The sequence below is a fragment of the Ambystoma mexicanum genome, chromosome 13, assembly GCF_040938575.1.
Source record: "Ambystoma mexicanum isolate Mex_15411 chromosome 13, UKY_AmexF1_1, whole genome shotgun sequence".
In the NCBI taxonomy this organism is placed as follows: domain Eukaryota; kingdom Metazoa; phylum Chordata; class Amphibia; order Caudata; family Ambystomatidae; genus Ambystoma; species Ambystoma mexicanum.
In genome coordinates, this window is record NC_090938.1 from 98,222,802 (window position 1) to 98,237,275 (window position 14,474).

The 14,474-nt window shown below is 44.5% G+C and overlaps 1 protein-coding gene across 2 annotated transcripts in view; it reads right to left on the minus strand.

Moving 5' to 3' along the window:
• The window catches only part of PHTF1 (putative homeodomain transcription factor 1), a 596,971-nt gene extending 586,369 nt beyond the window's left edge, over positions 1 to 10,602 (minus strand). Inside the window, exon 1 of one of the 2 annotated variants that reach the window (XM_069633361.1) lies at positions 10,429 to 10,602. The gene's annotated coding sequence lies outside the window, so the exon portion shown is untranslated. The remainder of the gene's footprint in view (positions 1 to 10,428) is intronic. The other variant, XM_069633363.1, reaches the window with a different exon arrangement.
• Between the last annotated feature and the right edge of the window lie 3,872 nt (positions 10,603 to 14,474).

Genomic DNA, 14,474 nt, shown 5'->3' on the forward strand with positions numbered 1-14,474 from the left:
GCTACCATCCTGAAACTGACGGCCAGACTGAACGCGTAAACTAGGGACTCGAGCAAGATCTATGTTGTTTTGCCACAAGCAGGGAAGCAACTTGGGTCCAACATACTTGGATAGCCGAATTAGCATACAATAATGCTATACCTGCATCCACAAAAAACAAAAATCTCCCTTTTACTGCTTATGTGGGTGACATCCACAGGTTCTTCCCGTGACTATCTCATCCTCAGAGACCGAAGTACCTACGTTGGAAGGGAAACGGATTGGTATAGAGCAAGTTTGGAAGGAGGTGCAAGGTAATCTCGTGAAAGCGAAAGACACATAAAAACTATGCCGGCAAACATCGTCGGGCCAGTCCATCCTATTGTGTAGGTGATCGGATGGGTATGGTTATCTACCCGCAAGTTGCAAACCCGTTGTTTAGGCCCATTCACAATTGTAAAAATTGTTAATCCTGTTGCGGTTCAATTGGCTTTACCCCCCCACCCCCCACCCCCAAAAGATAATTCACCCCACCTTTCACACGTCCCTGCTGAAGCCGGCCCCGCATGGAGCAACTACCAGAAATCCACCTCCTGTGTTAGTACATGGAGAACCAGAGTATGAAGTTCGTGCTATTTTAAACTCCAAAAAACACAAAGATGGCCAGATATATTACCTAGTGGACTTGGTGGGGTATGGACCTGAAGATCGCTCCTGGGAGCCCTCTTATCACGTGCATGCCCCGAGATTGTTGCCCACTTTTCACAGGAATTATCCTGAAAAACCCAGAGCACCTGCCTTCTGTGGGGGGGGGGGGAGGGAACAAGTGAAACATAAGGGCATACTGGGGGCCGTCATGTCTGGATCTGTTTTAAGGACATTATTCAAAGGGGTGCAGCCTTATAAAGAGACTGCTCTGCCCCTTGTGCAGGAGAAAGGCCTCTAAAAACTACATTGCCCAGCAGAAGGTGCTCCAAAACGACAAGACCCAGCATGCCCTGGGCATGTCAGGACCAATCAGGAGCCGACCCGGGTGTGGCACGCCAACATGCATGTGCAAGCCCTCAGGTACGGGGCTTGTACTTAAGACTTCAAGGAGAGAAGACGTGCGCACTGCAGCTCCCCAAAAAAATAAAAAAAAATAAAAATAAAAAAAATAAATAAAAAAATCACTCGTGAGGGGCCCAGCCCGACCGGAGCAGCAGCCCGGCCCCTCGCCATTGAAAGATAAGTGCTGTAGAATTCTAGAAGCCAGTGGGGGTAGCGCAGGGGGCCACCTTTTGCCCATCCAGAGCCCCTGCGCCGCCAAGATAAGTGGGCATGGTTTCAGCGCCACAGTGCAGCGCTTGCATTTTGCCCGTGCCCGTTTGTTGGGAAATTGACAGTACTTAATTATCTGCGCAATCTTCTGTGTGTTTCCGCCTCGTGGAACCTAAGCCCAAGCGGGCGCATGAGGCAAAAACACTCGTAGCAACGCACACCTTTTAAAATCATACTCCTGCGGGGCTCTGAAGAAAGACCGCTTGTGGGAAATTAAAGAAGGCTGTTACGCCAGCAAGGGTCTGAGAAAAAGACCACTTGTGATTCTGAACCTTGGTGCATTTCTGGAACTTGGCACAACCACCCATGTGCGGCAGCGCACATGTATGGAAAAACGTTGCAAACTATGTGTTGTATGTATGAGAGTGTGGCATGAGGATGAATGCTTACAACCTCTGAAGACGCACACTAATAGTTACCCTTTCTTTTAGCCTGAACCAGCTGCTTAAACTCTACAGAAGTGCCACAGGACTTGACGGCCCTAACAGGAGACCCCTGGACAGGACACTAAAAACCGAGGCTAAGTCTGCATGCCAGGTTATTATACTTACCTTGGTTTAGACTGATATACGTAATGTTACATGACCTAGGATTAGCAAGTGAGGGGGCTATCTCTCATATGTGATGTGGTGCTAATGTAAAGCAGCTTACTGTGCCAAATATTGCCTAAACAAAATTGTGCCACTATCAGCCCTTTCCTAATTTCCCCCAGTCCTACCCACAACCTCTACCTAACCCCCAATCCAGTTTCCCCAACTCCCCTTACCCATACAATCATCAAGACCCTAACCCTCCTTCCCTGCTCTGGTCAAGCAAGTCTGTGTAAACTGTGACTTGCAGACACCATGACCATAGTGGGGGTGGTTGGTTCCACGCTGCTGCTGCGCCTTGGACCCGAGCATCGTGACGCGGTTCTCGTTGGCGCTCCTGGATTCTCCTGCAGTCAACCGGAGAAGTGTTTTCATCTGCTTCCTTCTCACAACAGCTTCCTTTTGGTTTCTTCAGCTCTGAAGACTCTGCTTCGTCCTGTGCTCCGGTAAGTAAAGTGCTGCTCCCTGTCACCTGCGAGTGCCCAGGAGTCTCGCCGACTCATGGCATTCCCTTGCAGCAGCCTCTTCTTTCTTTGCTGGTGAGCCGCCTAGCTCCACCACAATGGTAATTGCCTTTCGATTTCTTCAACCTCACAGAGAGACGCAGTTCTCTCCCAATAGCAGCAGACATTGATTCCCTGCTTCACTTGTATTTTAGTCTTCCCAGGCACAGGTGTGTACGAGCAACCACTAGAGCGCTCACTGTGGCCATCCTCGCTCTACATTCCTCGTCCCAGTATTTTGGTCATTCTGGGAAAGGAAGTCTGGTTTTGGGAACTGATTCGGAAAACTTGAATAAACATTTTCAGTAGTCTTAAATGGTGAATGTGTCTTGGTTGAATGATAGGTGGCACTGGAGAGGGTGATCTCCCTATTCTTCACGGCAGAAGTGGATGTATAACAATATGGCATACGGGTATTAGATACGGGAGGGTTATTTTCAAGAGAAAATGGGGGAATACCATGTCTCATACAATGAAGTCATGACATCTCCCCAGAGGTTGTCTCCTCCCAATGTGATCTTCCCTCTTATAGCCACCCACAGAGTTAGGATCAGATAGCGGCTACCGTCTGATGGCCAAATGGGAGGAGGTCACCGCCAGGAAATTAGTGATGAATCTGATGGAGTCATCACACGCCACCTTGGATTTTTTTAATCACGGCAGGCCTAAATTAGTCCAGTCTCCTTGTAAGGTCAGTAAATGAATTACTGTAATACAATCTACCTATAGAATGATTTACTTTTTCGTGGTTCTAGGATCATGGAAAATTATCCCCAATCTAATAGCACGCACTTCAACAATCCCATCAAACAATTTAGGACAAAAAAACAGGCCATTTTAATTATTTTGTTTTATTTAAAATAAATCAAGGAACTAAAGGTGATGCCCTAACTTACAATGCAGGGGATGTCACCCATAGTACTACAAATTAATATAGACAGATTGGAAGCAAACAACCTGACTGTTGTCTCACTTATGTTTTCATTCAAAATACAATATCCAAAAAATGTACCCTCCAGGCGCAACTTCAGGGACGTAGCCCCATTTGTCACCTTAAGGACAGGGAAGTTAATGAGTTGACAAATCATTCGGAGCAAACACGTAGGATTTTCGAAATTTGGAACATACCTATTGCATGAATATGATCATCAATCGACATCCAGCCCAATGTGTCACGTGCTATAGATACAGTGTCATGCTTTCTTAGCAGCAACATTGCCCTAAAATTAAATACATATATGCAATTGGAAGAAACATGTCTGATATATGCTGGCAATTCAATTGTGCAATCAAACTGCACCAGCAACCTATGTATCAAATGGGAAAAGGATACGCCTCTGATATCTCACCAAATAATTTTGACTAAGAGTGACAAATTGTGTTTCAACTATTTGGTGATCGGAGCAAATGGTTATTCAATTAGTAGCATAGACATGGCTTGTGGAGGCTTTTATTTTTGGAGTGCAAAACACACATCAGTTAAAATACGATAGAAGCTTGAGATTAAAAAAAATAATTGAAGCGAGAGGGGAAGTGAATTTAAATTGGCATTAGTAGTTTACTTGGGGAAGATCCTAGTTCTGTGCAAGGTTACTTGGTAAAATGAAGTAGTTCACTGAAACAGACATTTCTTGAGAATGCAGGACCGAAACCCACATCTTTTCTAATACAAGCAGCAAAAATCTGGACAGGATTTATATGTAAACTATGGTTTTCACAGGTCAATACAATTTATCAATCCCCGTCGATCTGTGAGGCACATTATACAGTGCCCTCGTATAGCTAGTTTAAATATGCTCCTGTGAAAACAGGGGGAGTTTATTAATGATTCATTACTAGCAAAGACCAATAAGTCCTGGATACTTGTAAATTCTATGGTCATTTATTTTCAAATACATTTTCACAAAATTTCATTTTATGGGTCCTGCCCCTTTCTCAGAGTTCTATAGTTGATAGAATCACCTTTAAATTGAATGGGGTATTGCAATTATTCTGAATTCAGAGACATTATTTATGTTTCTGCCACTTTATCCATCATAGAATTATTAAAATATTCAGATTGTGCCTAAATCAGACACTTTAATATCATGTTTATAAGCCTAGGATTGTCCTTTTTGTGCCAAATGGTTCTGAACTAGAAGATATTCCCAAAGGTTACGTTGAATACATCTTTTGAAAGTGGGTTTATTATGCATCAGTTGAACTGCTATGTCCCAATATTCCCTGGGCATCTGCTTCTTTAAAGTTACACTTAACTAGTGACCAGGCACTCATATCCCAGGGTAGTCTTCCAGATTAGATTGGGGGGGGTCGGGGGGGAGATCTTGGGTAAAGATTCTGGAATTATTTGGTTGTTTTATTTTTAAACATCATGTATTGCCTTAAGTACACATAAATGGATAATCAATCATCTATACAATGATCAAAAAATGGATAATGGGATCTGGACACAGATTTCAAGAAGGTGACTTTTGCACAAGAATGACATTTTGGTTAATTTACAGTTCACAAGGTAGGTAGATTCTGTCAATCACAACAGAAAACATGCACTATTTTTACTTATAATAATAATAATCTGATATGTTGTTCTATCAACAGATAACACTGCCTCTCATGTGATTTTCTATACACTTGTGGTGCATCATTTCATTGCAGAAACCTAAAATTCAATTTATACAGTTTGCCATGTTCGCTTTCCAATGGCAGCAAAAATGCATAACCACATTCAAGTTAAATTATTTGTTTATTGCTTTAAAGCCCACAAAAACTGCAAGTTTGCCTTTTAGAAGCGTGACTGATGAATTTTGTTCTTACTTTGTTAAGTCAATTTAAAGATTCACCACTTGCTATTTAAGAGAAAAGATTCATTTTGATTTTGCAGCATTTACATTTAATCAGATGAGGTAATTCTAAACAAGTAAATGGAAAATAATGTCTATTGGAGCGCTCGGGAAGAGGAGGAATCCAGCATGAGGTACAAAATAGATATCTGATAAAATTACTGTTACTGATATTACATATACAATTACTATTATATCTATAAGTGGCAGGCGCCATGGATTGGGCAATAATGAGATAGCTGAAAGCGATGCAAAACAGAAGACTTCCAGAGTTGGTCTACTTAACCAAAGCAAAGTAACTGAATAGCAACAATGTACTCTTCTTTCTAGTCCTTGCCTTTTTTTGTTGGATTTGGTCTTGAGCTATCACAGGTCGAGGCAAGTAAGAGTCCCACTGCCCAAACGTAATCGGTAGTGTCAGTCAAATTTGTTTGTTATTCACAGATCCTGGGAACCCTTGTTATTCTGGCAGTTGTTAGCGAGAATAGCCCATAATGAGTGCTGGTTTGTAGAAAAATAAATAAAATAAAATAAAAAAAATAAAAAAGAAAATCGCCCATCTGGGATGACAATTACTTTACTCTACAAAATTCATTACACAACAAAAAAAGCAAGAAGAAGTGTGATATCAGCACTGACAAATCGGATCTGAGCCATGCCTGTGACAGTCTTCAACATCAACTAGGTGGTTAAAAGCTCCATCTTCGTATCTAATGGTGCATCTTCTTTCCTTTGCAAGCTTTTCCCCACACACTGCCACTACAATTATTGCAGTCATCTTGTCATGCCTAGATTATGCCAACACGCTCTACAGCTTTGGACTCTGATATCACGTCTGGCAAAATTGCAACAAGCTCTGATGCTCTGCAACAGATCATCTTGAACACTTAGAAGAGTCCAACCCAGATAACAATATTTGTATTTATTTGAAGAACATGGATGTCACTTTTGATCAAAAATGACTTACAATAAGACATTTACAGACGTGGAGGCATTCTCACAAAGTGTGCCTGTACAATAGCATAAAGATGAGAAGAAGTGCAGAGCCAGTTTATGATGGTGTAAAAAAATACCAGGGACAAAACAAAAATGTATATAAGAAAACAGGTGACTTGCAGAGGTAACATTAACCTAAGAGGCCAAGTGCTTCAAACTAAAGAGGTGACAAATTACATATACAAAATAACATTAAGTATCACTGGAAACAGTGGTGGGGTCAGGTAGGGAGGATGGGCAGAGGGCAGCAGAAGCTCACTCTTTAGTAAGTGAAGTTTAAGTCAAGCATTGAAGAAATTCGCAGTTCGGCTGGCCCTGATTGTTGAGAAGTGGGTTCCAGTGAAGTAGGCCGAGTAGGGAGAAAGAGCGGAGGCAAGACAAGACACAGGGAGGTTATGGGACAGTGAGGTTGAGTGCAGAGGAGGATCGGGGGAATAAGATGGTTAAAAAAATGAGAAGCTATCAAACAATTACTCCATTGGTTGATTTGTTGCATAGAAGACGGAACTGAAAAGAGAGCAGTTGTGCATTGAGGGCGACTAGCATGTTTTTGGTAGGTAGAAGTGGAGGGAGAGCTAGGTAGGTTGAAAAGAGTGCGGCTAGCAAAGTTGGTGACTTTGCATGGGTGGGGGAGTAGAGAAGAAGGCCAACGAGCAGTAGCCCAGTTTGCTGGGCACAAGAGCAGAGATTAGAGTTGTTGTAGGGCGTTAGCAAGAAAGGGAAGAATTTTCAGAATGCTGAAGAGTTTAATTCGAGCAGCAGTGATAGTAATGAATTGTTGCAGTCGTAGGTAGCTATCTAAGAGGATCCTAAGATTGCAAGACTTGGGTGAGGGAGCAAGGTGGTCATAATCATGGCTGGGGTGAAGGAGGAAAAGGAGACAAATATTTGTGTGTCATCAGCAAAAAGGTGATACTAAGAATTACAACAACAAAAAAGGATTGATTGTCTAGGTAGGAAGCAATCTTATGAAACCCAAGGTCCTGGAGAGCATGGAGGAGTGTTCAACAGTGTCAAAAGAGGCAGAAAGGTCCTAAGTGATGAGTATGGAAGGGCGTTTGTAGTGGTGAGTTTTAGAAAGAAAGTTGGAGACATGCATGACTGCAATCCTGGATGAGTGCGTACTACGGAAGCCAGATTAAAGTGGATCTAAAATACCATTATCCTCAAGGTACCTAGTGATCCGGTCAAAGATCACCCATTTAAGGACTTCTGAATAATGGGAAGGAGAGAAACTGGGTCATCGTTTGCTGGACATTTAGGTCAGCAGAGGGTTTCTTAAATAGGGGCAGGGCAGTTGCAGATTTGAAGAAGGCAGCAGAAGGAGAGGGGTTATAGAGCTCAGAGAGATGAGCACAAGTGATCGAGATTAATACTCGAGCCACTTGGGAAGCAAAAGGGTTGCTAGGAAAGCACCCGTCACAGCTCTGTAGAACGTTCCAGATCATGCCTGGAGGCATGAATTCAAGTGCCCTATTCCTAGAGTCCTAGAAATCATTAAGGTTTGTATAACCCGACTTATACAAATGGTATTATTATAGTGTGGTTCATAGAAAAAGTAGCTTTCTTACTGGTTTATGTTGGATTGTGAGGGACGTTTTAGAAGAACTGTAGCAGGAGAAATTCCTGCTGAGAAACACAACGAAAAGGATAACACAATAACAAGGGAAATTAGTAGGGGATTCTGAGCCCGGGCGGCACGAGGGACGCACTAGTACCGGTATGGTGAGCGGAAGGATAGCTGCAGAGCGTCTCAAATGTGCACTAAATCCAATAGGTGCAAAGAATCCAACAACGGACAGAAGAGGTAATCCAGAAGTCCTGGAAAAGGTGCTGGCGTAAAAGCAGGCAGTTCGTAGCTGTAAGTAGTAGGAGAAGCGGACCTTGACAAGATCTGGAATGTATTGGAGTTTGTGTAATCGGGCAGTGGTTAGCAATAATGGAGCAGTACGGGTATAAGGACCAGAGGCAGTGGGAGTTTGTGTAACAGGCAGAAGTTGGCAACAGCGGATCAATACCGTTGCAATCGGAAGACAGGAGTCAAAATAAAAGGCGAGGTCGAACAGGAATGCAAGGAACACTAAAAAATGCTGACGACACACAACTATACCTCAAGAATGACTCCATTAAAGACAGACATCTATAGGCTCAAACCCTGCGTCTCGTTGATCCAGTCTTGGATGTCCAGTGCATACTTGAAGCTCGACCCCTCCAAGACCGAAACCTTACTCCTCACCAACACCGAACACCCAGACATACAGACCTGGCTATTAACCATGAACTTGAGGGTTTCACACCAGAGCCTCCTGCGTCAAGTCCCTTGTGTTCCACATCGACAAACACCTCTCAGACACACATGGCTAAGAAAACTTAGACAGCTTGGCATCAGCTCTCCCTCCTCCAAAAAGTGAAGCCCTCCCTCCCTCTGGACAGCTTTAGATCCACCGTTCAAGCACTGGTCCTATCCCAACTGGATGGGGGCAATGCCCTCCTTTATGGTCTCCCATCATCCTCCCTTGTGCCCCTGAGAAATGTCCTACATGCGGCTGCACGCCTCTTCAAGATTCTACGGAGACACAACCAAATCACCCCGTCCCTCATCAACCTTCACTGTCTCTTAGTGCACGCATGTATCACCATCAAGTCTTTCTGCATCATCTTTAAGGCAGTCGCCCTCAAGTCACTCAGCTACCTCACTGAGAAACTCAGCATCTCCAGCAGACAATGCACCACCAGAAGCCAGGGCACATGCAGACTTAAATTCTGCTGCTGCTGCAAAAAAAGGAAAGGACCAGAAAATAAGCCTTCTCAGTCTATGCCACAGACTATGGAACCTCCTCCCCATCAGCATCAGACTTGCTCCCACACTCCTACAATTCAGAAAATAACTCAAGAGCCAACTCCTCAACACCTAGACCATCAAATCACCCCTCGCGCCACCTGTCTCGCTAGATGCCACCCACCAGAGTGGATAGGCTATTCATGGAGGGAGTGGTCAGATAGGAGAAAGTTAATGCTCAAGGCAGGTGGCTGCAGAGGGATTGGGAAAGGCAGTGTTGAGGGGCTTATTGATTAGGAACCCCACATCGCCGCCCCTCCCAATAGGTGTTGGAGAAGAGAGTCAGTGTGGAGAGTTGTTAATGTAGCAAAGTCATGAGGGAAGATCCAGGTTTCTGTGATAGCAAGAAGTGAAAGTCGAAGATGATAAGAGTCGAAGCGGTAACTGATATAGGAAGACTTGTTGCAGAGATATTGTGCATTCCAGAGGCAGATTGAAAGAGCAATAGGAGGTGGGGTATAGGAGCAAATGTTGTGCGGTAGGCAAGGGAGGCAGGCAAAGGGTATAGAATAGGGTGGAGTTCCTGAGACCATCTTATTTGAAGGGTGTAGGAAGTAAGGAGGAAGATGGAGATCCTTGAGACTGATCTCACCAAGTTGAGGCTGAATGCTGTGAGAGAAGGGAAAGAGAAGACTGGATAGAAGGAGGAATGTTGCAAAGTCAAGATACCTCATGGACGGTAGAAGAAATGGGCAAGTGAAGACATTGAAGAAATCCGAAGCAAGTGGTAGGGTAGGTTGGGGAGTAGAAAGAGAAGGGGGTGGTTGGCTGATGCAGGTGTAAGTTTTGAGTTGGGCTAGAACGGAGCTACAGGTAACCAAATATGTTTACATACCCAAACAGCAATAGCCAAGCCTTAGTCTTTTATTGAACAAATGCATACTGGAGGCTGCAGTCTTTATTAACTTCCAATGTTGATAATCACCTGTCAAAAATGATTTGTGAACGAAGGCCCATGAGTGGAAAAGTTAACAGATTTTAAGTCCTCCACTCACACTATAAAGATAATGGCTCAAATCCCGGAGAGTTGGCAAATCCACTCAGCCTACTCATGCATAATGCCCAAGATGGGTTAGTACCAGTCACGTTGGCACAGTAATCATCTCATAAAAAGTCAAATCAAAAAAGTAAACCATTTTCCTGGAGTAAAATATACTGGCCCCCAAACTAATACCCGTAAACTAGCTGGCAGCAGGGCACCAAAAGGCCTACTACGCCACACATAGGGAACATTTCAGACACGCTATTGGAAAAGAAGGGCAGCCTTCTCTTGTAGGGAACAAGCAAGAAGTGTAACGGCGTGCGTAGGTGCAGCGGTGGCAGACAGGTTCGTTAAGAGGTACACACGCCGAGGACGCTACCTGCTGTGTTTCAGAACGGCTCTCCCTGCTCGGGGTCTCGGGGACGGGCACTTTCACGCCATGCGGGGCCGGGGCGCAGAGTCAATGTTTACACTCAGGTGAGGGCTGCCGCAGTCTTAGGCTACGCCTCTGGGCTCTGAAATCCGCCCAACTGCTGCCGAGGCACTTCCTACTTCCGGGTCCCTCGCGCGCACTGCTCCAGCGTTCCACCGGGGCTTAAAGGGACACGGCCTGCAGACTAACTGCCTTCTCACTTTGCAGATGCATGCTGACGCACCACTTAAAGGGAGCTCTCTGCTCTCTTTCTCCCCTGTTGTTGCACTAAAATACATTTTCAGTTTTCTAATCCATCACACTCCACTTTATCACAGGAGCTTTAAAAATACATGAATGGGTGGGGAGGAGGGTGTCACCAGGGCACATTTCTTAAACTTACAAGTATAATGTTGGTATGGGGTTTGGAGCACCCACTTTTGCTTCTTTGCCAAAGATCTTAAGATTCCCCTTGCCAAGGCCTTGTGTTTTTCCTCCCTTTGTAATTCTGGGACTTATAGTTATTTTATTTACCAATTTAGATATAGGAAAACTACAGGTCCTAGGAATCCAAGGAAAAATGAATGGCCTGGTCGTGAGCAGCAAGAAGAAAACTTGAGAGCTCTGAACATAGTATGCTTTATATATGTATAGGATTTATAAAGCGCAAACTTAGCTGGGTAGAACCGGAGCACAGTGTACAGGTGACGCTTGCAGGGGTTAAAGGGAGAGGGAGTGGGAGCTGGCATCCGGAGCAAGGGAGGCAGACAAGTAGTTTTGAGTGGTGCAATTGGTGAGATGTTCTTTGAAGAGTAGGGGTTTCCGGCTCTTACTGAAGTGTAGGCAGGGTCGCATTGGGACATTCAATTGAACCGAGCACCAGTGAAAACGTAGCCCACAGTTGCAAATTACAATTCATTCCTTTTGTGACAGAGTAGTATCCAGGGGTGTTTTGATCAAATGTATTTCAAATTCTGCACTTTGAAGGATACATGTACAATAACTCTGTTCAAAACTACAAGCCACATAGTGATGTAATTAATCGAAGTAGCCCACTTTGGCGGAATAAAACGAGTCCATTTTGCCCTCTAGGCCAGTTCGACCCAGAGTGTAGGATGGGGAGAAGGGGGGGGTGGCCGCCCTGTGTTTGTGACTTGCTTCAGAGACATGGAACAACGTTTTCCTGTGTTTTCACTCTTGCAGTTCTTTGTTTGGTTCTAGTCTGGGGATGTCATGATTTCTGATGATGGATTGGCCTCTGGAGATGGTGATTTTCGAATCTCGCCCATGTAGAGTACTTCGTCGAGACCACCTTGTTTGTGACACAGGCGGTCTTGATTATAATGCATTTTTATAAAACTGTTGTCGCCCCTCTACTTAGAACGAACACAGCAAATTATCCTGTTCTCCACGATACTTCTTAGATAGAAGGCCCTAGAATCATGAACTTTTCACAGAGGAGAAATATCTATTTGTATGTAAGCCTTGTCCCAACAACAAGGGCATTCCATCACCCAAACGTTAGACAATTCTCTGCTAAACAAATATTTCATCAACAACCCCATACACACGTTTCCGGTCAGTTTGGCGTCAACAGTAAGGTGATCCAGTACCTCTCTCAGACACCAAAGCAGATAGTCCACGCTTTTTGGTGCTGAAGGCATTGATTGTGTTAATAAATGAAGGCCTTCTTACTTTGCCTTGTTAGTCCCCGATACTATGGAATATGGGCCCCATGGGGTATGACCAATGGTGGCAGGAAGAACAGCATAGAGTGGATGAATGACGCGGCTGACCGATGGGTTTGCTTTCTGCTTTGCAGTGCTCCTGTGTGTGTTGGTGGGCATTGAGGCACTGAAGCAAGAAAGACCTCGAGCAGTGGACGAGTGGGGAGGGGTGAGGTGGCAAGCACTACCAGGTGGCAGGAATATGGTGATATTGTGCTGCTATTGCTCTGAGCTTCAGCAATCAGCATGGCTGGGAAAAACCCAGGTAGAGGTATGGCATATATTGGAAGAAGCAGCTGCAGCATCTGTAAATATTGATAACAGAACTTTAAAAAAAAACGCTAATAGGTGTGATGAAATCCCGATCAACATCCTGCACGGATTGTGTGGCTAATAAGGCCGATGAACAGTACCCCTCACATTTCTGGGGATATGTGCATCAAAACCAAGATCCTCATCATGGTAACAGATTGAGGAAAGAGGAAAACCAATTGGATGTGATCAGATCCCCTGACTTTGCCACACTTCTGGGGCTATCGTGTTTATGTAAGTACAACCCGTATATCAAGTGTGAAAACCATACAGTGACCTTTGCCTTCACATATGCAAGAATTAATGTATTCCTACTGTCAGCAACTGTCTATTAGAACAACCCCCTCAGAAACCTCCCCCTGTGAATTGACACTCTAAGGATACAGAGGGCTTGAGGGAAAACCCGGTGTGGGGGATCCCACCAGGCTCTCTGCCACAGCTGCAAGTAAAATAGGTATGAATCAGCAAATGTAGGAAGGCAGCAATATATAGCTGAATAACTAGGAAAAAGACCTACCTTAAGTATGGTAGGGAAAGGTAAGGAACCTACAGAGCAGCTGTACGCCCAGAAATGGACAGTCCATATGCCAGAGGTGCCCACACAACAAGGTAGACCGAATGGATGACAAGGTCCAAATGTCTGCGGCTAAACTAACTCGGGGGGCATGAGGGCGCAGCTAAGGGGTTAGCATTGCACTTTAAAATAAACCACTGGACACAAGACAGCGTAGTCTGCTCAGGGAGTCCAAAGAAGGCAGAGCGGCAGGAAAACAAGTAATGCTAGGTTTTCATAACAGGCAATCACTGAACAAAAATCCAGGGTAATGTTACCCCAACTGTCAGGACCAGGAAGGAGTACCAATACGAAACCATCAAAAAGGCGCAGGTTAAGCGATCCAGATAAACTAATGTAGCCAAAAAACAGTGCCATCCAAGTCACAATCCTTCAAGGAAGCCAAGGCCAAATATTAGATCAGTAAAGCAGATGAGAAGCACTGATCCAATGTTGTTCTGCAGGAAACATTGGCACTGCCTCTGACCAGCTCTGTGGCAACATCACACTGGGCGCCATGATGCTCCAAAAGCACTGAGACACCAGGCTCGGCACCATGGCAGCCGGTTGGGTTTTGGATGCGTGCTCCTCTGGGAACAGACCCTGCCAGAATCCTTGTAAAGCCTGCTTCCATCAGGGGTGAGAGGATGTGTACAATGAAAGCAGCGGAAGTGACAGGAAGCATGGATGTTTTTAGCACTCTCACAGTTTCGTTCTTCAGAACGGAAACCCTTCCAATCAACTAGATAACAACAGATACTCAAGTAATCCAAGTATCTAGAATGGAGTTAACCTTGTATTTCATGTCACTTTGCACAGGGATCGGTGGAGGCCTGTTGAACAGGCGTGCAGTAGCAACACAGAGCTTAACAAAGCTAGCATGCAAAACTGGATGAATAAGAATACGTGTAGGCACTTTCAGTTTATAGGCGTTTGGTTTAAGACCTTCACTACTTCATAGGGCCCAATGTATCACAAAAGCCATTTACAGGTGCCTGCTATATGAAAATGCTTAGTTGACAACCAAGCCTGTGACCCAGGCCGGTAGTTCGGTGCTGCAAACCTGTCATCAGCATGTCACTTAGTAGAGACTTGTGCCATTACAAAATTCTAAATGCTGCCCGGCTTCATATGAATGAGTCACATGGCCAGACACATGAGTTGGCCACAGAAATCATTCGCATTTGTGCTGTTCTATGAGTTATGAGCGTGGTTGCTGTCCATAAACCACTGAGAAGGGAGAACAACCCACTGAAGAGTGGAAATAATTGTTTGAAGGACACTCTGCAGTCTCTAGAACTGAAACTCATGTATCTTGATACTAGAGGCACAGGCATCGCAGATATTGCTGCAATGTTGTGTTCAGTCGCTCTGTTTGGCCATTCGTTTGCAGATGATAAAAAGAAGAGTATCCAGCGTCT